Below are 25,224 nucleotides of genomic sequence, written 5' to 3'. Positions count from 1 at the left end.
CATGCCAGAGAGGTCATAACATTTCTAGAACATTCGTGTTTTGTAAAGTGTCCTCTGTGTATAGGAATTTGGAAGAAAGAAGAAAGCTTATGATAGAAATCTCGAAATTCCTGTGATTATATCTCAAACTTGCCTGCAGGTAAACAATTTTCATGCTATAGAGGCCCAGTCTAGTTGGTCTCCATCCCTGAATCTGTCCGGGCTATGAAACGGGTGTTCAGACCAGGGAGAATAGTGTTAGGAGCAGTATTTCCCCACATACCAAGGTCCAGGAAGGGGTTCTTCTTTCAAAAAGACACATGAGCTACTTTATTCAGCAGTTCTCTGAACTTTCTATGAGAAAAAAAATGTCAACTGAATTTTATCAATATATAAGCAAACAGCAAAAAGCCACATATCACGACTAAAAATCAAAACCAAAAAACTTACATAAGCTTACATAAGAAAGAGAGAGTGAGAGATGGAAGAGCTCCAAAGAAAATCTTGTTCCTCAAAAAATATTTTCTTAATGAAGTAAAAAGTAATAGAGAATTTTTACTCAACTTTAATAAGATCAAAGAGGTCATTGACTCTATTAAACAAGAATAGGTCAAGATAAACAAAAAGTGCGAAGAACTAAAACTTCAATAGAACAAATAAAAATTCAATCATTATTTAGCCTTGAAAAGCTGGCTCAACTCAGCCAGGGTGTTACAGAAAAGAAATCTGAGTACACACCTATAATGTGGAGAGAATGGAAAGAGATGTCTGCTAATGTCATAGATAATAATGGACATTTAGAATAGAATGCAGAGAATTGGCTTTGAATAATACTATTGCCAAAGGAGACAAGGAAGCAAAGAAAAATGGTCATTTAAATATAAAATAAAATAAAATGAACTATGTTAAGCAAAAAAGTTCTGATAGTATCTAAAGAATTGAATATGTTAAACTGAAAAGTTTTTTTTTTAAGACTACAGCACAGAAGAAAGCATGGCATTGTAATTTTTGATGTGAACTCTGATATGAGTAATTAAGTACTTTTTCATGAAAAAAAGGAAAAACAAAAGAGTTTTAAGGCACCTTTAAGTAGAAAAATTGATAAAATCAGTTATTATTATTAAAACTTAGTTTTCAGGTGGATGTTCTAGCAAGTGTACTTCCTTTATTAATCCATATTTATTAAGGGCCCCCCACCTCCAAGTATCAGCCCTGCTTTAGGTGCAGGGAATACAGGACCAAACAAGGAAAGCATCACCCGAATCCATGGAGTCTATAATGAGGACAGACATCAAAGAAATGATCACAATTTTACTTAATTACACTTGCAATGAGTTCTACAAAAGAGAATTTATTGCAGTAGAATTTACCTGATAATTAGTGGCACAAATGAGATTTTTGAAAGATTTTATGTTATTTTTTTGAGAGAAAGAGTATGAGCAGTGGGAGGAGCAGAGGTAGAAGCAGACCACTTGCTGAGCATGGAGCCTGATGTGGGACTTGATCCCAGGAGCCCAAGGTCATGACCTGAACTGAAACCAAAAGTCGTGCTTAACTGACTAAGCCACCCAGGCGTCCCAGCACAAATGAAATTTTATTGCAGCCAAACAACTTCCGGTATCACCATGTATGCCTGGCATACAGTAGGTACACAAAAAATAAGTTTTCCCTACTGGGAAATAAATACAAGAGAACTCTCTTTTCTAACTGATTAGCTAATTTCTTATAAGTAGCACTTGTGAACAAAAAGAAGAAAAAAAAAAACTTAATCCATCATATCTAACATACCATGGATTATAAATTGTCATTGACTATGACACATTACTATTTTATTTAAAAAAAAAAAAAACAAGTTGGAAGATCTAATAGGAAATCTTATCATGCCCGGACAAAGCCAGAAGTCAAAGTGTAAAGTTAATGAGAAATCAAGCTACCTCTCAGAAAGATAGAAAATTAAATCTGAATGTCTCAATCTTGTCACTGAACAGAGGGAGGAAAAACATTTCCCGAGAATGTGAACCACCAAGAGTACTCACACAGACTTGCGATTCTGAATTCACATCACCACAATGGCTCTAGAGACCTCAGAGACGTGACGTCTCAGGTTGGCAGAGGCAGAAATCAAGGCAAAACTTCCAGAAGAACTCAGCTTTAGTCAGACCCAGAGTAACTATAAAACAAAGATGCTAATATGAGTCTTAAACTCCACCGAGGGCAGAATTTAAAACATTTCTATTTTGCAGGACTATTAAGAAATGTCACCCAGGTTATGCTTAAAGAAGGCCCTTAAGCTAAGAATGAGGATTTGTGTTTTTTTCTTTTTTTGTCACCAAAGCCTATTGTACCCAGTTATCTGCATTTTGCAATTGTCAATATCAGTGCCCAGACTTTTCCAGAAGTGCAGAGGTCAATCATAATTCCAAAACCTCTCCTCAAACACAAAACAAAATGAAACAATGAAACAGGGTAGGACCCTGTTCAAAGTCAAATAGAAGAACCTAACCTGGGATGCTAAATTAAGAAAGGTAGATGTCTCTTAAAATGCCTTTTTTTTTTTTTTTTCTCTGAGACTTGGAGGATATGTTGCATTAGTTGGTGGCAAAAGAATAGAAATCTTTCTGGGAAAGATGAGAACGTGTGTGAGTGCCCTGAGGTAAGAAAAACATGGCCTTTCCAAATTGTGGAAAGAAAGCCACTGTGCCCAGAGCATAAAGAACAAGAGGGAAAGTGCTACAAGAATGATGTGAGAGATTCTTAGCACATTTGGCTAAGAAGAATGGACTCTAAGCCCAGGACATGGGTTTGATGAGGAAAGAGACATTATTACATTCCTATTCTTTTCAGCATGTCTTGTATCTTTCCTCACAATTTCAGGGTGCTGTTTCATCTTCTCTAATATGGATATTTGACTCGATTTTAAATCACTTTTTCCTTTTATTCCAGAATTATGATCCACAGTTTCAGTCACTGTTTCTGCCAATACCATTCAACAGGTATCATCTCGTCCTCCTTCAAATATGAAAAGGTTTCCTGTTTCCTAATCATAAATCTTTTCCTTGATTGAGTTTTCATTCCTTTTAACTCACGTCAGTTTTTCCTCTTACTAAGATTTTCAAGTATTTGATCTGTACCCATTCTTCCAAGTCCTACCCCAGATCAACTTCATCTGAGTAGCTGGCAGCTTTCATCTGATTTTTAAATTTTTCTGAAACTACCTGCCCATCAGGGATCAGCATTTACTTCTTTCTTGTCAAATCTAATGGCTTTTTCTCATCTCATCTCTCACCTCCCACTTGCTTGCAATTTTATACATTGACCACCTCTCACTACTTTCTTCAACTGACCCTGCCCTTTGTCTGCTAAGACATGGCACTTTCCTGTTATTTTTCTGTGTCTCTTTTCCTCTTGTTTTTATGATCTTATTCCCTTTTTTTCCCTTCCTTTTTGTATGGTCTTATGTCACCATTCTGCACTTTTCTTGTATCAGAGAAGAATTAGAACAATTTCCTTGCTCTCCATGGACCCACCCCTCCAATGACACACCCTTTACAAAAGGAGGTTTCTCTTCTCTGCCCTCTTCCATTGTTTTCTACTCCACTTCTAGAGTCCTGAATAAAACATTTAGATAATTTCACAACCTGGAATATAATTTGGATTTTTGATTGTCAAGAGGGATTATACAAATCTGTAATTGCTCACCACTTTTTTCCTCACTAGACTCTATGTTTTCAGAGCATCAGGCCTCGGCATTATTTGGCATTGTATCCACAACAATTGGCACTTTGTTTTCAACCACAGAGCAAACACTAAGCAAACAGTTTTAATAGGCATAACTGTCAGGACGCCTGGGTGGCTCAGTTGGTTAAGTATGTGCCTTCAGCTCAGGTCATGATCCTGGGATCCTGGGATCAAGCCCTGCTTTGGGCTTCCAGCTCAGTAGAGAGCCTCCTCCCTCTGCCACTCTCCTGCTCTCTCTCTGTCAAATAAATATAAAATCTTAAAAAATAGGCAAACTCCCTTGTTATCAAGATGGTAGATTGGTTAGATATGTATGGTGTTTGACAATATAAGTTTATGTATGTATATATATATATATATATATATATATATATGTTATATATGTTAACTGGACACATTCTCTCTTTCTCTCTCTAACATGCATTCATGCACACACACACTTCTCAGATGTTTATGTTCCTAGTGGCTCTGATCATCATTAAACCATTTTCATCTAAAACATTTTTACATTAACCAAGGGAAATTAACCTTCTTCAGATTGGTGGACTTTGTTCAGTATAAATTATAAAAGTCAAAACAACATAATTCAAAAATAAATGCTCATTTGCTCAGATTGCTTTATCTCTGCTTTATTCGGGTTTACACAACAGGTCTGTGTGGTATACTGTAAATATAATTATGTTTAATTTTCAGGTGTAAGCACTTGTTTCCGACTGAACCATTATCTTCTCACAGAAAACAAACCAGAAAAAAACATCTTCCTAGAGTTCTGTTTCTTGTGCCGAAATCAATCTGCACTCCCGTTTATCATCCTTTCCATGGTGCCCAAGCTGCTCTATTTAACTCTTCCTTTAGACACTTTCTTATATCTTACTAGAGTATTTTTTTTCTTATTTAGGTCAAATTTCATTGAGGTAAAAAATTTTCTACTAATATTGAATTATAGGATAAATTTCCCTTGCAGAGTCTCTAGTGTCATCCATTTTGAACTTTAGAAATTCTCCGGGCAGCCTGGCAATAAAATATTCTGAATTGCATGCTAAACTTCCCACAAATGTGAGCTGTCACCATTGTCTGACTCTGCTGATCAGCCAAGTATGGCAAGCAGTGCTGTCATTTACTTTAGGAAAACAAGCAAACCCTTCAATCATGCCATTTCTGAAGGAGAGTAGGGAATAAAAATCACAACATTGTTTTCCTTCTCTGGCCTATGATGGAGAAGCAAAAGCAATTTAGAATTATAGCAGTGAGAACAACAACTTATTGAGTGTTTTATTGTTATAAACACTCTACAGTTAATAGCCACTTAATCATCATGATAGCTCTCTATGTTAGATGCTATAACTATACCCATTCTACAGATGATGAAGGAAATGAGATACTGAGAGACAAAGCGGTTTGCCCAAGTCAAACAGCTGAGGGGCAGATCTTGAATTCAGGCAGTCTAACTTTAAGAGCATGTATTTTCATAATGCTATGATGCGTAAATGTCAGATCATAATTTTTTATATTGTTTGATATTGTTTACAATATGAGTCAACATATTTTGATTTGTTTTCATTTAATTGTCTCAGAAATAAATTCCTTTCCATTAGCTTCAAAAGCTTTTAGTTAGTGCCAACTACCTTGATAGGTTTCAGGATTGTTATTGGTGATAGTGTTGGGTGTGTGTGTGTGTGTGTGTGTGTGCGTGTGTGCATGGGCGCATCGGTGTCATTAAGACGTGACTTTTTAACAGCTTTTCTACTTTGTATTTACTTATTAAGAGTCATTCTCACAGCCATCAAATTCAGTGACCCTTTTTTACTCCAAGCTATCCTCATCAGAAGATACGAGCATTTATTAAGAGTGAGCATTTATTTAGTGCCTACTGTCCATCAGGCATAAGCACTTTACATAATTCTTAATTCTTACATTTCTCCTTTGATTAAGCATATTTATTATCCTCATTTCATAAGTGAGGCTGAATATGTAAATTTTTCAAAGTTACACAATTCATAATGGGCAGAGCTGACGTTAGTATCAGCTTGGGTCTTCTACCCCAAAGCACATACTTATGTTTTGTTTCCTTCTTATAAAGAGAGATGGCCTCAAGAATAGTATGCCAAATATGGGTGTCAAATCTTCTGCACTATAATTTTAGCATTATATTTCCTTGGAAACAAGTTTGAGTTCCGAACATCTTGGAAATCCCATTTTTCAACACACACTTTCTGAACACTTTATTCTTACCAAAAAACTTTTGAAACAGTCCATTACTGTCTATATATTTTTTCACATTGGGTACAGAATTTGTTTTCAAATTTTATTAGATAAAATAATTGCATTTATTTCATTGAAAAAAGAGGGGAAAAAAAGAGGGGCGGAGGCTGTAACCAGTGTTGATTTTACTGTGGATTAGTCAAAAACATACATGACAGAGCACATAAATTTTTAAAGATACACCATGTAATTTCACTGAGTTTCTTACTTCATGGAAACTGAGTGAACAATAACCATACCAATGATGCAAGTGAAATGAATGAGCCATTCAGAGAGCAAATGAGATCCGTAGGCACCCCTTTCTTGAATACAACCTAGCAATTCCTAAGCATCGCTCTGTACCCAGAAAGGACATTCTGTCTCTAAAATGAAGACAAATATCTTACTACTTGATTAAGTTGTTTAATACAAATGGGCCACTGACATGACCAATGAATTACTAGTTTTCTTAAACAAGAGATCTCTGAAGGTCAACCCTGAGGACTTAAGTATTCCTTAAACTTTCACTTAATTCTAACAAATAACATGTATGTGAAGCACACAGATGTTTTGCTTTCTGAAAACTTGAGCCTATGTGCTTTTTACTCTGTAGTGAGGGAGGAAAAATAGACTTACTCAACATGAATCGCTTGTCACAGCAGATATATCCACAATAAAGTACTGAGTTAAATAAGAGGAACATAATTTTTGTTTGTTTCTGCTCTGCTATGAGCGCAGGACAAAGAATGTATTTCAGGGTTTATTATGTGAAAAAAATTATAATAACCTTCTTTTATTAAAAAAGAAAAAAAGGAGGAGGAAGTAGGGAAGAGGGAGGAAGAAAGAAAGATGTGACCATCGCTGATTTTATTGTGGATTGTTGTTAATCATGAGTCAAAAACATGCTGAAGGCCACCGAGCTCCGCTAACAATAATGGTCTTTCTCTTTTCCCTGCTTCATGCTTTATAATACTTCCTTGAAATACACACACAAAAGTTACTGTCCTGATACCTGGCACCTCTATGCCGGAGCTGTCCATGATTAGAGTCAGTAATTACGCTGTGGCCTGAAGATAATCCATCATGGCGGGTTTTGTTTGCAGCGCCTGATAATTAATGATGATTCCACAGAACAGCAGTTACACAGCATAGAAGAAATTCATCTTCTAAAGGTCAGCGAAGGGTTGAAACAGGAAGTAAAATAAGCCTATAGCTGTTAACGATTTTTTACCAATCAATCTTTGTGAGTTGTTTTTTTCTTTTGAAAGGCGTAGTAGAAACATTCTTACCTTAATACAGGAATTGTCTGAAAACTAATCTCTTGGGTTCTTTATAATTAGAATAGAAGGGGTTTCTTGTTGTGGTGGTTGGTTTGTTTGTTTCCATTCCTTTAGGAAGAGAACAGACTTTGCTTAGAAAATATACCAGGTGACAATTTGCTTAGTATAGGGATGGGAAAAGGGTGAACTCATCCCCTCACCCTACTCAAGGCCACAGTCAGAACCCAACAAAAATATTAACTGGAATACGGGAGTGTGGACTAACAGCAAAAGTGAGTAGAGGAGGAAAACAGAGAAAGTTAAAGTCATAGGTGAAAGAGGAGAGTCTGAGGGAATAGTGCCAAATTCATTTCTATGGGAAATGAGGTTAAAGGAAAATGTGGCAATGTATAAAACCACCTTGTTACCATCTAACACAGCCAGCTACACTCAAATGCCTTGGTAGGCATCAGGGAAAGGGAACTGCTTTTCAAATCTAGACAGAAAAGAGACATGGGAAGGTGGTGGTCAAAACTTAGAATGGCCCCCAACATTGCAAATGATATTGGGAGGGCCACTGAGTTTTCCATCATAAATTGATAGGTGTTTGAATCAAACTGCATTTAAATCTCAACAGATGGGGTGAATCCAGCCAAATCTTGGGTTTTCTAATACAGGTAACTAACAACCATTTATTTTAGTGTATAATTTAAAGTTTTAAAGAAAACTTTGTTAGTAATGGCAGAAACACGGACAGTGACACAGCCATCTCAGTCATAAAAGGCACCAGAAGAGAAGAAACATGTTTTCTAGCCCAAATAGTATGACCTAGGCTGTGTCTGTGACAAGTCATTTAAATTTTCTGTACTTCAGATTTTCATTCTAAAAAACAAAAATAAATCTCATGCTTAAAGACTTTATCTGACCATGAAATTTAAGATATAAGATGAAAATACTTGGATAAGTATAAACTATGTAATGGGTGACAATGATGCCAAATATTTATTGAGTGCTACTTTGTGCCAGAACCTAGTTTGCACACTATCCATGTAGTAGAGCGTGTAATCCTATCTCATCCACACAAAAAATCTTATAACAGAGACACCATGGTTTACTCGTTTTACAAAGGAAGGAGCATGGAGACATAAATCTCATAGACAGTGAAAAGTGTCAGGCTTTTTGGACACTGAGATTTTTTTTTTTTTTTTTTTTTTTTGTCAACCTGGATAGGCTACAGTCCTCAGTTACTGAATGAAACACTCAGCTAGGATATGGCTGTGAAGGTATCTTGGGAATGTGATTCAAGTCCCTAATGAACTGACTTTGAGTAAGGGTGGTAATCCTAGATAATCTGGAGGGCTTGATTCAGACAGTAGAAAGGCCTTAATAGCAGAGCAGAGGCTTTCCTAGAGGAGAAGAAGGAACTCCACGTGTGGACAGCAGCATCAGCTCATCCCCAAGAGTTCCAGCCTGACCTTCCAGGTGGCTTGCCCTACAGATTTTGTGCTTTTTTCACCAGTCCCCACAATTGCATAAGGCAATTTTTTAAAAGATTTTATTTATTTATTTGACAGAGGGAGAGATCACAAGTAGGCAGAGAAGCAGGCAGAGAGAGCTGGGAAAGCAGGCTCCCCACTGAGCAGAGAGCCCGATGCAGGGTTCAATCCCAGGATCCCAAGACCATGACTTGAGCCAAAGGCAGAGGCCTAACCCACTGAGCCACCCAGGCACCCCAAGGCAATTTCTCGAAACACATTTCTTAATATGTGTCTTGTACTGGCTGTACTTCTCTGCTTAAACCTTGACCCATGTGGATTTGAAGCCAATGAATCACCACTGGGCGAGTCCATCACCAGCCACTTGAACCTCAGCCTTGTTTTTCTTCCTCCCCTCAATATATTTAAGAATGTACAGCAATATGTTGCTTGTTAGAAAGGAAAACAAAAGCAAGTTTAGTTGACCCAGTCAAGACCACAAAGCTGTAAATCTAAGCAAAATGAAGCTGTAATTTTTGAGAATTATAAACATGATCCATTTCTCATCTTTCCTAACCACCATTCTACTGCACTGACATCACTTTCTTGTCCTCACTTGTAATATAACAGTAAGACCCACTTGAGCATACTCTAGATTTAATCCTGGACAATAACTTCAGTTAGATCATAGGACTGAAGCATAAGAAGACACGGGCATCTGTTTCATTTTCCTCAAGAGGCGAAAGGCGTCAACTTTACTGCCCTTACGTGATCATTAGCATTTCTTTTCACAGCTGTCACCTGAGGAGCATACCTCAAGGAAGTAAAACACCGCGCCAGAGAAATAACTATCCTCAGTGAAGAAGTTTGGCTTGCCCTTGTCCTTATTCCAAATGCTTTGCTTAGCTGACTTGCCTTTCCTGGCTAATAGTGACTGAGTTAAAGTAACTGCTTATCATTCATGTATTAAAAGCTGAGCATCTGTACCTTTCAAAGTCATGTGAAGGAAACAGACAGGACCCAAAATCCTGGCCTATTAATGGCCCCACTTATCCATAAGCACACACTTTCTTCAAGTATACCATCAGAACTCCAATTATAATGCTATAAATTATAGCAGAAAATTAAAAGGAGCTATATAGGAAAGAAGAAATATGAATATTACTTAAAATGAGAAGGTAATTAAGTTATCCTCTTCCTCTGAGCCAGCTCTGGCTGTTTAAAATAAGTCCTAATAATAGTGCTAAATGAACTCAAATTGCAAATGAATATTAAACTGACCTACTTTAGAAATTTCATAACTGGCTTATTAAGGTATTTATTGTTACTAGGGAGATTTGAATCATGCTTAAGTATGTAAAAAGTGAGTGTGTGGTTAATTTTATGTGTCATTTTGACTGGGCTGTGGTGCCCAGATATTTTGGTGAAATATTAATTGGGATGCTCCTTGAATGAGATTACATTTGTATCAGTGGACTTTGAGTAAAGCAGATTATTATCCTTAATGTGGGTGTGCCTCAGCTGATCATTTGAAGGCCTTAATTGAATAAAGACTGACTTTCCCTGAGTTAAAAAGAATCCTGACAATAGACTGTCTTTGGATTCTGACTGCAACTCTTTTCTGAATCTCTAGCCTACCTGTCTCCCCTATCAGATTTTGGACTCACCAGACTTCCACAACTGTATGAGACAGTGTTTTAAAATAGATCTCTCTCGTAAATATACAAAAATTCTGTTGGTTCCATTTTTCCAAAGAACCCTCAGTAATACAGTGAGTAAACTGACCACATTGGAAATAACCAGAGCAACTTCAAGAATATAAAAATGTAAGAACATATCTCCATTTGTAGACCAACTGCTGCTTTAACCAAGTATCCTAGCTAGTTGACATTGTGACGTTTTACTGCCCAGGTACTAAAAAGAACAATCCTTAGAGCATATGCTAACATATATTCAATACTTAGGAAGGGAACTCATAACCAGAGATGTCCTTTTGGTCTTAGTCTGTTTGGGCTGTAACAAAACACCACAAACCAGCTGACTTAAAAACAACCTGGCCAGCATGGTTAGGTTCTGGTGAGACCTCTCTTTTGGATTGCAGACTGCTAATTTCTCACTGTTTCCTCATGTGGTGGAAGGAATGAGGGAATTTTCTCAGAACTCTTTTACAATAGTACAACTCCCATTCATAAGGGCTCTGCCTTTATGACCTAATCACCTCCCAAAGACCCCACCTCCTAACATCATCACACCAGGCATCAGGTTTCAACATATGAATTTTGGAGGGACACAAATGTTCAGACCATAGCACTTTCCAAAGAGTTCATAGAGTTCATACTCTATTACAAGGGCCACTAACTGCCAATCTCCAGCAAAGTTCCAGGGCTTCTGAGACTTACCTAGAAATATAAACAATCCCTAGAAATCAATTTTTTAATCTAGCAAATATTTATTGAGCACCCTCATGATAGGAAGGCCATGGTAAAGAACAGTGGTATAGTCTCTGTTGTCAAAGAGCTCAGATTCTGGGGGAGAAAGAGGTGGTGTTCAAATAACCATGTAGTTAATGTCTAAATACAAATTTACACAAGTGCTATAAAGAAGGATGCCCAGTTATTTAAGAGAGAATAACAGAAACATCCACAGTTTGGCTATTGTGGACATTACTGCTATGAACATTGGGGTGCAGTTATCCCTTTGGATCACTACATCTGTATCTTTGTGGTAAATACTTAGTAGTGCAATTGCTGGGGCATAGGGTAGCTCTATTTTTAACTTCTTGAGGAACCTCCATACTGTTTTCTAGAGTGGCCACCAGTTTGTATTCCCACCAACAGTAAGAGCATTCCCGTTTCTCCACATCCTTGCCAACATTTATTGTTCCCTGTCCTGTTTATTTTAGCCATTCTGACAGGTGTGAGGTAGTATCTCATTGTGGTTTTAATTTTTATTTCCCTGATGCTGAATGATGTGGAATATTTTTTCATGTGTCTGTTGGCCATTTGTCTGTCTTCTTTGGAGAAATGTCTGTTCATGCTGAAACTGGAGGGTATTATGCTGAGCGAACTAAGTCAATCAGAAAAAGACAATTATCATATGGTTTCACCCATATGTGGAATATAAGAAACAGTGCAGAATATCATAAGGGAAGGGAGGGGAAACTAAATGGGAAGTCATCAGAGAGAAAAACCATGAGAGACTCTTAACTATAGGAAAGAAACTGAGGGTTGCTGGAGGGGAGGTGGGTAAAGGGATGGGGTAACTGGGTGATGGGCATTAAGGAGGGCACAATATGTGAGGAGTACTAGGTGTTACCTGCAACTGATAAATTATTAAACACTGCATCTGAAACTAATGGTGTTCTATATGTTGGCTAATCTAATTTAAATTAAAAAAAAAAAAAAAGAAGCATCCAGAGTAGTCTGAAATGTGCCTATTCAGAGTGTGTTCTATAAACCAGCAACATTAACACTCTGAGAACAAGTCAGAAATGCAAGATCTTCTGGCACCTGACTGGGTCAGTCAGTAAAATGTGTGAAGCTTGAACTCAGGGTTGTGAGTTCAACCACCTTGTTTGATTGGGAGCCTATTTTAAATACAAAAGAAAGAAAGGGAGATAGGGAGGAAGGAAGGGAGGGAGAACGGAAGGAAGAAGGGAGGGAGGGACAGAGAAAGGAAGGAAGGAAGGAATAAATGCAGGAAGAAAACTGCTTTACTATGAATAGAACATTCTAGTTGAGATCTGAATGGGAAAGGGTAGAGCACTCAAAAGCAGAAGAAACTATGTTCATTCCTAAGCAGCCATCATTGTTGCTAATTACCATGTATTTCCGGTTCCCTCCTTAAGGCACTTGTAGGATTGTCCTTCCCTGTCTTAAAGTCGGATCTGGCTAAGTAACTTGCTCTTTTCCATAGTTTCCAAAATTCTTGGCTCCATCCTTTGACAGGTTCTTCCATTGATATTATTCTTGGCTTCAATCTGAGTGTGCATTACATAACATGCCCACTGCCTGTCCAGTCATAGTGCTTTATTTTAAACTCTCAGACTGCCATTGTCCCTTTCAATCTCTGCTGGTATTCCACTTGACAGTCCAATTCTCTCAACAACTTAGTTAACTTCTTCAAAAATTGCATTTCTATTCTACCTATACTTATATTTACTACTTTTTCTTTCTTACACCCCAGGTCTCTTGTCTCTTTCTCTCCCTCCTAACTGGGATATATTGGACTCCCCAGGGTAGGCAAGAGAGCCATTTTGTCTAACTGAAAGGAATTGGGTCCTACACCTTAACTGGAACAGTGCTCTGAGTCTCAGATGGTGACAATAGGTGTGACAGACATACTCTTGTGTTCATACTTGTTGCAAGATTATCACCTCAAAGATCTTCCCAATTTTATCTTACAAATGGTGGGGTTCTAACCAACAAGTGTCCAAACTTAAACTCTCAAGTTATTTTTTTCATCCTACATACCAACTGAACAATTCTTTTCTGAGCTTATTTTTATCTTGTTAGCACCCTGACTAATGCAACCAACAATAACCCAAATCAACTACTAATTTATGCCTTTGTTCATACTAGATGGTAACTTCTGTGAAGGTAGGGACCATGCCTATTTTGCTTACTATAAGATATAGTACATCGAATGTAGGGTACTCAATATCTATTGTATGAATGAATGAATGAATGACCATCATTATTTTCATGTGATTTAAAAGCTGCTATTTCTCTTCTATTAATGATTTTATATTTTTTCACTGCCTGTTGAAAAAATATTTTCCCTATCAGCATCAGGAATTAAACGCTACCCTCTCCCTCTCATCTCCGAGGCTGTAAGAATTTAAGCACAAATTCTTAATTACTGCCCCTTCCCATAATTCAAGTTTTGAGTTTTTATTAATAAGTGGACTTTTAGATTATGTTTTTATTAATTTCATTTTACATCATGACTTTCATTTTAGAAATCGTTCTTAACACATTAAGTTTGCATGTACAAAATCAGCTATAATTAGACTTAACTGTAAGTTGTAGGTGTTTAATTGTTCCCCACCGCTTCCTTTTCTTCTAAGTTCTTTATTCTGACACATGTACTGTTTGACTGCAACACTCTCTCAATATTTTTTTGTTTTATGAAAGAGTGAATGATATGCTTCTGAATCTTTACATGTCCAAATATAACTTTCCTTTGCATTCACACAGATCATTGTTTCGATACTAAAATGGAGTCACAATCCACACGCACTTTAAAGCCTGAGAAGCACTGGTTGAGATGAATTAGTATTTGTAGCACTTGTGGACTCCAGCAGGAATGTGTAAGAAACTCTTGCCTTCCAGTGATCCCCCACTGTATTCCGGAAGTACAGTTTCAGTGTAGTAGAGAAAAAGTAAACAACTAGTGGTCCCTCCAGTTCAAACATCCTGCTTCAGTTCCTAAGCTATCCTCACCAGGTTAAGCCTGGACAGGGACAGGGATGTGGGTGGTGATGAGTCCAGTTGCTGTGAGTGCAAAGTTCAAGTCCTGTTCCCCAAATGCTAATACTCCTTTCTGGTCTCTCCCCATTATGCCTACACCATCCCTCCTCCATCACTTCAAGTGGAGAGAATCTTAGAGGATCTGTGATGGATTCAAGTTAGAGCTACCAATAGAAACTAGGAAAGGAACAAAAGAAGGAGGTTAGAATATTAAGGGAATTCACTGCTTGGGTGAGTTTTGTGTGTTTTGTTTTCCCCTCCCGGTGTGTTGTCACAGCCTGAAGTTAACAGAGCCCTATACCCCTCTCCTTCCAGCTCTGTGGCCCGTGTTAGGAGCTCCCTGCAACAAGTCTTCCACTTTATTTAGTAAACAATCAGAGCCAAGGGAAACACTGTGAGAAAACCTGTGTCAGCTGCTGTATTCATGTTCTGTTGCTCCTGTAACAATCACAAACTTAGCAGCTTAGTACACCAATCTGTTATCTCACAGTCTGTAGATCAGAAGTCCAGCCAGAGCAGGCTCTCTGCTCCGGGGTTCACAAGATGATGGCAGGACTGTATTCCTTTCTAGGGTAGCTGGGGATGAGCTGCTTCAAGCTCCCTCAGGTCATTGGTGGAGTTCAGGTTCGTATAGTTGCAGGGCTGAGGTGTCTCGTCCTTGTTGGTTGTTAACAGAGGGCCCTTCTCCAGGTGTAGGGACAATCCACATTCCTTGTCTGGGCACCGACTTCCTGCAGCATCAAAGCCAGCAACGGTGGGTAGTGTTCTTCACATACTTGCATTCTCCTGCTCTCTCTTCCACAGCATTTCTCCCACTGACTCTTCTGCTTTGAAAAGCTCAGATAATTACCCTGGGCCTACCCAGTTCTTCTAGGACAATCTCCCTATTTCTAGATCAGGTGATTGAGTAACAGTAATTCACCTGCAAAGTCCCTTCACAGTAGTACCTCCAATTAGGATTTGATTGAATAACCAAGGCATGGGAATCTTTGAGGATCAGGCTTACCACATTCTGCTTACCACAGCTGCTTGCTTGAGCCATTAGTAAGAATCTGCAAATCCTTATTTTTATCTAACTTGTCAGCTATACTTGTACTCTCTGTCCTGCTTACCACTTGGAGAATTTCTTAACTCCTTCAGGAAGCACTTTCTCTCACTCCTTAGGAAATCCCTTCCTAATTTTTCCACCAGTGCAGAATTATGTGGTAAGAACCCACCATGAAATCACAATTGCTTCATTAAATACCAAAATGTCTCGAAGATTAAAATCTCTGGGTGAAAACCTTCCTTATTCCCCAAGATTTAACTATAGATTATTCTGCCCTAAGGTGTCTTTGGTCAATAAAATAAGATTTAGAGAGTGTAGGTAAGTTTTTAAGTTTAATTCACTATCTAGAAATCAGGAAGGAAAAGATATGAGAAAAAAAATGTTGTCCTTGAGTATCGTTGCCATTGACACGTTTCATAGTACTAATATCCTCTGCCAGAAATGTGAATGAAATGGAATTGAATGACTTCTACCTTTAAAAAAAATGAATTGAAAATGACAGTTCACAACAATTCAAGAACTAAATTCAGAATGGTAAAGGTTATATAAATCTTATGTGTGTAGCTGACTCTCTAATGAGAGAGACTTACAACACTGAAGTCTCAAACAATTTTTTTGAACACTGAAGAGAAAAGCCACATAATTTGAGAGTATCATAGCTGGGAATCCTGGAAAGAGAAAGATCAAGCCAGTATGGATTTAGGCCATGAAGAGGCTTAACTTAAAAGCTGAGAACAAAATCACAGTCCTCTCATGATTATTATAAGGAGACTTTGGGTGCTCTTACTCTCTGGCAGAGCCCAGTACCTAATGAAAAGAGCATATCTGTCCTGCTTGGTTTATTTTGTTCCTAATCAACAGCAGTACTTCAAATTAGCTTTCAAAATCTATTGCCCTCTCTCAGCCATAAAACTCTCTCTTCTCTCTTTTGATATTAGTATAACTCCCCATCTAAAGTCACAGAAAAAAAGCTCCCACTCATGAGCTGTGTCCTTCATCACACAATTCAAAAGGAAGTGAAAACAAGACTCAGGAAGTGTAGCCACAGTATTTCCAACATGAGAGGTTCTTCACAGTAGATGCTATAGTGATTATAAGTTCAGGGCAGCTGAGAAGGTTGAAAGTCAGCCAACATAGGACTGAGCCAATGAACCAGAGAACTCTTGAGCCCCAAAACTGGTGGTATTAAGCACTAAAATCTTTTGAGGGGAAACCAGTTTTATCGTAAACTTTAGTTCTATAGTATAGGTGTTGAAGGTTAAGATGTTTTGAGATATTAACTTCAAAATCTGTCATATGGGGGTTGGATTATCTGGCATTAATTTGAGACCATTAACACCCAGCTATGTATAAATTGTGTGGGATAGCTATGTGCCATGAGCCCAAGGCTAAAAATTGTGGCCACTGATTTCTTTCTTCTACTTCATTATACCACTGTGGCTTCATAAATGTGGCTCACAGCAATGAGCTTAGCTTTTCTTTTACTTTATAGTGAAATAATTGGAAAGATAAAGATTTCAAAACAATCTTATAATTTTGGCTGCTCACTTTAGCTTCTGAGAAGTGTGACAACAATTCTAAACCCTTAGTTAGAAGACCTAAACATGATTATATTCCAGTTGTCCAAGAAGTTCTCAGAAGTAAATTAAGCTTCTGTCAGTCATCCTCTAAATACTAAAGTTCCTGAAAGTAATGAAAAAGTACAATGTTTTCATTTTAATAAGGTTGCAATGTTTATTGAGTTCAGAGACCTACAGACAGACCTGGTTCGAATCATGACTCCAGAATACACTGATTGTATGATTATGAGTGGATGAAGTTCTCTAAAACTCCAAGTTTTATGATAAATGGGAAGAAGAATTATCCTATCTTTCAGGGTTGGCATAGGAATTACAGATAGTATCTTTATTATGCCTAGCATCTCAGAGAGTAAGAAGTAAAAAAATGATGGTTTTAATTTTTATTCTTGTTTCACTTGTGTTATTTATAATTAATTTCAAAATATTCAGGTGAGGGCAAAATGTATTAGGATTTATTTCATGCCTTTAACTGACAACAAGGAAGGCTAAGCAAATATATACGACAACAAAACCCCAAACATTATGGACATTAGTGTTGTTGACTGGGAGGAGACACCAGAAGCACCCTGCCTGATTTTATGTTGAATTTAGTTCAGTGTAATTTGGTAACTACAAAAGTTCATATTGGAAAGATCTATTCATTCCTTAACTGTTATTTAAGGCTAACCTTCACAGTAATACCTTTATCCACCAAGATGGTACTTTCCCTATTTAACCAAAATGCTCATTTCATGAATTACCAAAGATAATCCACCTCAATATATCTGAATATATGAATTTTTCCTTTAAGTAAATGAACAGAGGACTCACTAGAGTGGTGGTCCCACAAGGTTATACTGATGCTTGGGGAGACTAGATGTAATAGTTAAAGAAACCTTCTAGTTGAGATTTCTGTTTGCTTTTTGCCACTTCAGCATCATTTCTTTTTGTTATGGCCAAGTTATTATGGAATTAGAGAGTGTTGGAACTTAGAGGAATTTAATAGTGCATGTAATCCAAACATCATCTTTTTATGGATTAAAAAGCACAAATCAAAATTGAAGTCCAAAAAGGTTAAGTGTGTGCCCTAAGGCCACACAGCTAATAAATGGCATACACACCAATTGCTTTATTTTTTTTAATTCAGCACATATATACTGGGTTGGCATTATGTGCAAGGCACAATGCTTGGAACTGGGCAGAGACAGATATGAATAAAGAGTCACTGTTCCTGAAGGAAGACTTCTCCAGCTCCGGTTTCTCAATATTTAGTGCTTCATATCATCTCTGAACCCTTGAGGCATGTATATCCACAAAGTAGAAAGAGCATCGTCAAACTGGATTTCTTAAGAGCAAAGTTTAAAATCTGAAGTTAGATACTTAGCTATGAGAAAGAGATTGAAGAATGTAAGAATTTTAGATGTTGCCTGAAGTAATGTTTTTAAATATGAAAATATACGATAGTTTGTGACCCAGAGAAAAAAGTATAATTTGCTTAGCCTGGGAGACTCATTTTAAGTTAAAATTATGTCATGGTCTGATGCTTTTAAATTAAGCTTTACTACTTAGCCATGTAAAGTATTTGATTTTTGAAAAGGCTTTATAATCAAGTAATTAACAAAAGAATACAAGGACATTTATAAAATGGAGAGAAAGACTGAAAAGGACATAGCCAACTTTAATTTCTTTCCAACTGGAAGACTTTTTTCCAGGCTCATTTTAAATTATTTACTTCTCTCTTTGAGAAAGGAAAAAATGACTTCTCACTTCTCACTTGTACCTCTAGGGGGAAAAAATCCACGAAGCAACAAAAAATGGTCATGGTAATAAATATTTGTTGCTCGAAGGGTGTAGATACAACTGTCTCTGAGTGCTCTCTTTCACGGAGCCAAATGGGGACCACTCTCTCAGGCTAACATTACCATCTCTCAGGTAAATGATCCTACCGTATTTTGGTCTCAGGCAAACTGAGCAAGTAATTTCCTACTTGGTTCTGCCTTATTATATAAAACACAACACATGCCCTTAGAAATATAGGTTATTCATATATTATCCTAACAGGAACTATTCTTCATATGCCTCATAAAATTGATGGGCACCTCTCAGACTGAAACCAACAGATGAGGTGGCTTCCTACTTCATTTCACACATCCACACACATTTCTTTTTTAAAACTTCAGTAGCTTTCTGATTTCTCCTGAATGATTTCTATCTGAGCAACTGCTTGAAATTTAGTCATAAAGATCTTCCTGCCTCAAAAATAGGCTCTCAAATGGGACCCTTCATTTTGATGTTAAAAGATAGAAAGCAATTTGGGGGTCCTCTAAGGTTTCTGAATTTAAATAGATGAGATTTATACAGTGCTATTGATGATGCCAAATGCAATGTTTTTGCTTTTCTAGCCAGTCCTGTTCTTTTTTCTACTTCAGAGATCAATTAAAGACCAGAAATGCTAAGTATAATCTGCACAAGCTTTGGTTAGGCTCACAGGATCAACTTGTTATTTTCTCAGAGTTAATCACCTGCTCTAGCTAATTAAGTGTTCTATTCCTGTAAAACTTGATTTTTCTCACAAATAACTTAAAAAAAAGTCTTTGAGTTTATGGGCTCTAAGAAACTGATCAGCTATTCAGTACAGAACATTTTTCTATACTCATGTTTAATGACTAGTTCAATGTGTGTTAATTACTCCATACCCATTAAGAATTATTTGGGGTTAATTGTACAATATTTTAATATGTGGAGACTTGTGATTATGTTGACCTCTGACCCCATTTAACACTACTTGATTTTTTTTAAGATTTTATTTATTTATTTGACAGAGAGAGACACAGTGAGAGAGGCAATAGAAGGAGGGAGAGTGGGAGAGGGAGAGGCAGGCTTCCCGCTGAGCAGGGACCCCAATGCGGGGCTCGATCCCAGAGTCCTGGGATCATGACCGGAACCAAAGGCAGCCGCTTAAGGCCTGAACCACTCAGGCACCCCACACTACTTGATTTTTAATAACACTCATTACTTTCCTGCCACTTTTTTTTTTTTTTAAGATATCTCCACCTTGGAGAAAGGTAAATGGGAAAAGGGAGAGAAATGCCTTTAGCGATTCACTTTCATAGCTACTCATTGTGCCTCCATCATATTCAAAATACTGAGCTTAATGATGTGGGGCAGCAAACAGCAGATCACGGTTTTATGGTTAAGGAGTTTATGGTCCAGTAGTGGTTACAGTAATGCACAGAAACAACCTGAACATGAAGAATAAAGAGTGAAATAGAAGTGGATCTAAAGAATTACAGAAAGACAGAAGAAGAGAATGATTCTAACTAGCAGTTCAAGGAGAATTTTCTCAAAAAAGCAGGAAATCCATAGGGTTTTGAAGGATAGACAGGATTTCTACAGAAAGGGATGAAAATTCTGATTGCAAAAACATCTGGAGCAAATGTATTGGAAAGGGAAAATTCTAAGAGTGTTTGGGGAACTGTTATAGAGCAGGGTATATAGAAGAGACAGGGACACATGGGCATTTGCCGTCTTATGGCATGTTTATCTCTGTTTCAAATGCATTTTTTTGTTTCGTGCCGCTGAAAGGGACAGGATATGTGACCCCCAAACCTGCCACAGGTGGATTATTTTGAGGCAATGGTGATCAAAGCCCAACAGACACAGGAAGATTTTGTTTATTTGTTTGTTTGTTTTACCTCTCCTTTAACTTCCTAAAAGAATTCAGGTAGAGGACCTGTACCAGGAAGGGAGCTAATACCAGAGATAACGTTTTACACCAGAAAGGATACCTGCATGGCAAAATTTGTTCATGAAACTTTGGATCTTCCCATCTTCCTGTAATTTTTCTCCCTTCCTTTTGAAGTCCCAGATCCCTATATCCTTTAGCCTCAATTGCCTGTCAGGGAACCTCATATCTTTGGTGTTCCCATCCATACAAAATAGCTTTTTTTTTTTTTCTCCTGTTAATCTGTTGTATTTGATTTAATTATTAGAACAGCCAAGGAATGGGGCTCCTGAGTAGCTCAGTCAGTTAAGCGTCTGCCTTTAGCTCAAGTCATGATCTCAGGGTCCTGGGATCCCTGCTCAGTAAGGAATCTGCTTCTCCCTCTCCCTAGGCCCTTCTCCCCCCACACACACATGCTCTCTTGCTTGCTTACTCTCTCTCTCAAATAAATGAATAAAATCTTAAAAAAAAAAAAAAAAGCTAAAGAACATAGAAAAGAGATGGAAAAATTTTATCTTCCCCAACACAGCCAAACCTTCACATAGATATTTTTAATGTCATAATACTAGAACCTCAGGCAGAGTTTCCTGGTTTTTTTCTGGGGTCTAGAACTGCAGGGCAATTTGGCACTGGCTGTGATCTGATTTTCCAGGGTAGAGCAACCTCCAGGGTAGAGGATCTACAATAACCTAAGCTAAAGGATGTAGTACAGACAGAGGGATATTTCCTTTCTGAAGAAAAAAAAAATCTTCTTTTTTCCATTTGTTAACCATTTCTTTCAAAGCATCTCCTTTCTTTTATAGTGACCATTTTTATCCCACCATCTTCTTTTCCATGGATTGGGAGAAGCCACCGGCATAAACGAATGTCCCCAACTTTTTCTTAATATGTTTCAGTTCATTTGTGGACATGGGAAAGGCTCTCCTGTCTCCTGATATGTTCATCTGTGATAGCACTTCTCTACTTGTAAGGCAATTGACTTAATTTCTGAGAAGGATTTCTGTTCCTGGATTTGATTGGAATACATTTTCTCAGAGAAAATTTAATGGTCTAAAACAGGGGCCAGCAAATGTTTTCAGTGAAAAACCAGACAGTAAATATTGTAGGCTTTGTGGACCAAATATGCTTTGTTACAACTACTGGACTTTCTCTTTGTAACATGAAAAAAGCCATAGACAATATGAAATTAATGAGCATGGCTGTGTTTCAATTAAACCTCAGTTATGGCTACTGAAATTTGAATTTTGTACAATTTCACATGTCAGAAAATATTATTCATCTTATTCATCTTTTGGGGTTTTTTTCAACGATTTAAAAATGTAAAAACCATTCTAAATTTTTCATCATAGGGAGGAGTTTGTCCGCAGGCTAGAGTTTGTCAGTCCCTGGTCTAAAATGTTGACAGGGTGGACCTATCTATTGCACACAATGTTTCTAAATCATTATATATTTTTCTAGATATGATCTCTGTGAATATGTCACTTTTTTCCCTCTGCCATTAGATGCTGACCTGGTTACTATGATTAATTATTGCACCTTTATTCATCAACCTATCATTGCCCCCATCTTTATTATCTACTCTGCGTGGTTTATATATGTCACCTTATTTCGTCTTGACAACTATCTTATGTGGTATATATAAGAACACCCCAACAAGTTAATAATATGATGTGATGTGAAATCTGCTAAAAGAATAAATCTGAAGTATTCTCACCACCAAAACCAAAACAGAATGAAACAAAATATGGGAACTCTGTGAGGTGATGGATATGCTAACTAGCTTGCTTGTAGTAATTATTTTCCAGTGTATACAAATAGCAAATCACCATGTTGTACATCTTAAACATGTAAAACTTTTATTCATCTATAATACCTCAAAAATCTAGAGGAGAAAAGAACACCAACATAGAAGGTTAAGGAATTTGCTCAAGATTATACATTTTTTTAAGTGGCAGATGCAGGATTCAAATCTATTTAAATATTTTATACAATTTCTCCTGGAAAAATACACATGGGTCTCTTATCTTCTCCCAATAATTTCACTTTTCCCCCAGATTTTCCCTTAAACATAGGTATCTCTGATTACTTTTTTTTCTCATTTTTACTGTGTACAAAGATCTTTAGAGCAGAATTCTGGTAATTTTTATCTAATTTCATTTTCTTATTATAGCTATGGTTATAATTATAACCATATAACTATAATATGTGAGTAAATGCATTTCACTACAGAATTATAATCATCCATGGCTAAGCTTTTTTACAACAGAGTCAAAAACAGAATGAAGAAGTTCAAGCATGTAGACACAGGAAAAGACATTTTAATAATTATTATATTTAAAATTAAAGATTCAAGTAGCAAACTTTAACTTTATTCAGTTCTTAAAATCTATATTAATTAAAACAGATTAACAATCTTAATGACAAACATTTTTGAGCCAGGCTGAGGTAAGCATCTTTACATATGTTTTAAAGCCTCTGCCTTCGGCTCAGGTCATGATCTCAGGGTCCTGGGATTGAGCCCTGCATCGGGCTCTCTGCTCAGCAGGGAATCTTCTTGCCCCTCTCTCTGCCTGGCCCTCTGCCTACTTGTGATCTCTGTCTGTCAAATAAATAAATAAAATCTTTTAAAAAAGCCTACACTATGTTAAACTAATAAAACAATAATATATATATATATATATATATATACATATATATATACACATATATAAATTATAACAATGAAGGAAAAAGAAAGAGGAAGGAAGGAAGGAAGGAAGGAAGGAAGGAAAATTAAAAAGCTTTAAAAGTTGTGGAGAGGACACCTGTGTGGCTCAATCAGTTAAGCATCTGCCTTTAGCTTAGGTCATGATCCCAGGGTCCTGGAATCGAGTCCCACATCAGGCCCCCTGCTTAGCAGATTCTACTTCTCCATCTCCCTTTGCCCCTCTCTCAGGCTCATGTTGACTCACTCTCTTTATTGCTCTGGCTCTCAATCTCTCTCAAATAAATAAAATCTTTAATTGGAGAGAAAAATTCATTAGGAATAAGAAATCTAAATCACAAGTTTTTTTAAAATTTATTTATTTGAGAGAGAGAAAGTGAGAGTGCATGCATGATCGGGGGGGAGCAAAAGGAGAGGGAGGAAGAGAATCTTAAGCAGACTCCAGGCTGAGTGCAGAGCCCTTGGCGGGACTCAATCTCATAACCCCAATCAATGACCTATACATAATCTGAGAGTCAAATACTTAACCTGGGCCACCCAGGTGCCCCAAAATCAGAGTTTTTAACCAGTTGCGTGAATTTAGACAAGTCATTTAGCTTCTTTCACTTCCTCTGTGTTTCCCTTTTGCCATCTGCAAACAAAGTCCTTGAGTCTAGATGATCACCATGTTATCTTCTACTTCTGTATTCCATGATCCTATTTTTTGTTGTTGTTATGTTATTCACTATACAGTGCATCATTAGTTTTTGGTGTAGGGTTTCATGGTTCATTGTTTGTATATAACACCCAGTGCTGCATGCAATATGTGCCCTCCTTAATACCCATCCCTGGGCTAACCCATCCCCCACCGCCCTCCCCTCTAAAACCTTCAGTTTGTTTCTCTCGTGGTTTTTCTCCCCCTCTGAGTCCTCCCTCCATTTTTCCTCTCCTTCTCTTAATGTCCTCCATACATTCCTTATGCTCCACAAATAAGTGAAACCATATGATAATTGACTTTCTCTGCTTGACTTATTTCACTCAGCATACTCTCTTCCAGTCCTGTCCATGTTGATGCAAAAGTTGGGTGTTCATCCATTCTGATGACTGAGTAATATTCCATTGTATATATAGACCACATCTTCTTTATCCATTAGTCTGTTGAAGGGCATCTCAGCTCTTTCCACAGTTTGGTTATTATGGACATTGCTGCTATGAACATTGGGGTGCATATGGCCCTTCTCCCACTACATCTGTATTTTTGGCGTAAATACCCAGTAGTACAATTGCTGGGTCATAGGGTAGCTCTATTTTTAATTATTTGAGAAACTTCCACACTATTTTCCAAAGTGTCTGTACCAATTTACATTCCCACTGACCATGAAAGAGGGTTCCCCTTTCTTCACAACCTTTCCAACATTTGTTGTTTCTTGCCTTGTCAATTTTTGCCATTCTAACTGGTGTAAGGTGGTTTCTCAATGTGGTTTTGATTTGAATTTCCCTGATGGTTAATGATGATGAATATTTTTTCATGTGTTTGTTAGCCATTTATATGTCTTCTGCCCATTTTTTGACTTGACTGTTTTTTGGGTGATGAGTTTGAGAAGTTCTTTATAGATCTTGGGTATCAGTCCTTTGTCTATAGTGGTCTATAGTGTCATTTGCAAATATCTTCTCACATTCCGTGGGTTGCCTTTTTTGTTGTTGTTGAATGTTTCCTTTGCTGTGTGTAACATTTTTTTAAATTATTTATTTATCAGAGAGAGCGAGAGAGAGAGAGAGAGCACGAAGTGGAAGGCAGAGATAGAAAGAGAAGCAATCTCCCCGCTTAGCAAGGAGCCCAATGTCAGACTCAATCCCAGGACCCTAGGAACATGACTTGAGCCAAAGGCAGCAGCTTAACTGACTGAGCTACCCAGGAGTCCCTGTGCAGAAACTTTCTATCTTGATGAAGCCCCAAAAGTTCATTTCACTTTTGTTTCCCTTGCCTTTGAAGACATGTCTTGAAAGAAGTTGCTGCGGCTGATGTCCAAGAGGTTACTGCCTATGC

The 25,224-nt window shown here is 37.5% G+C and overlaps 1 protein-coding gene across 2 annotated transcripts in view; it reads left to right on the top strand.

Moving 5' to 3' along the window:
• GALNTL6 (polypeptide N-acetylgalactosaminyltransferase like 6) overlaps positions 1-25,224 on the top strand; it is a 1,185,252-nt gene that overhangs the window by 836,716 nt on the left and 323,312 nt on the right. The window lies entirely within an intron of this gene.

This window comes from Lontra canadensis, unplaced genomic scaffold, assembly GCF_010015895.1.
Source record: "Lontra canadensis isolate GAN:19392208 unplaced genomic scaffold, GSC_riverotter_1.0 scaffold10, whole genome shotgun sequence".
Classification (NCBI taxonomy): Eukaryota; Metazoa; Chordata; class Mammalia; order Carnivora; family Mustelidae; genus Lontra; species Lontra canadensis.
Note: the sequence above shows the minus strand (reverse complement) of the source record. Positions and strands in the feature narration are given on the sequence as shown.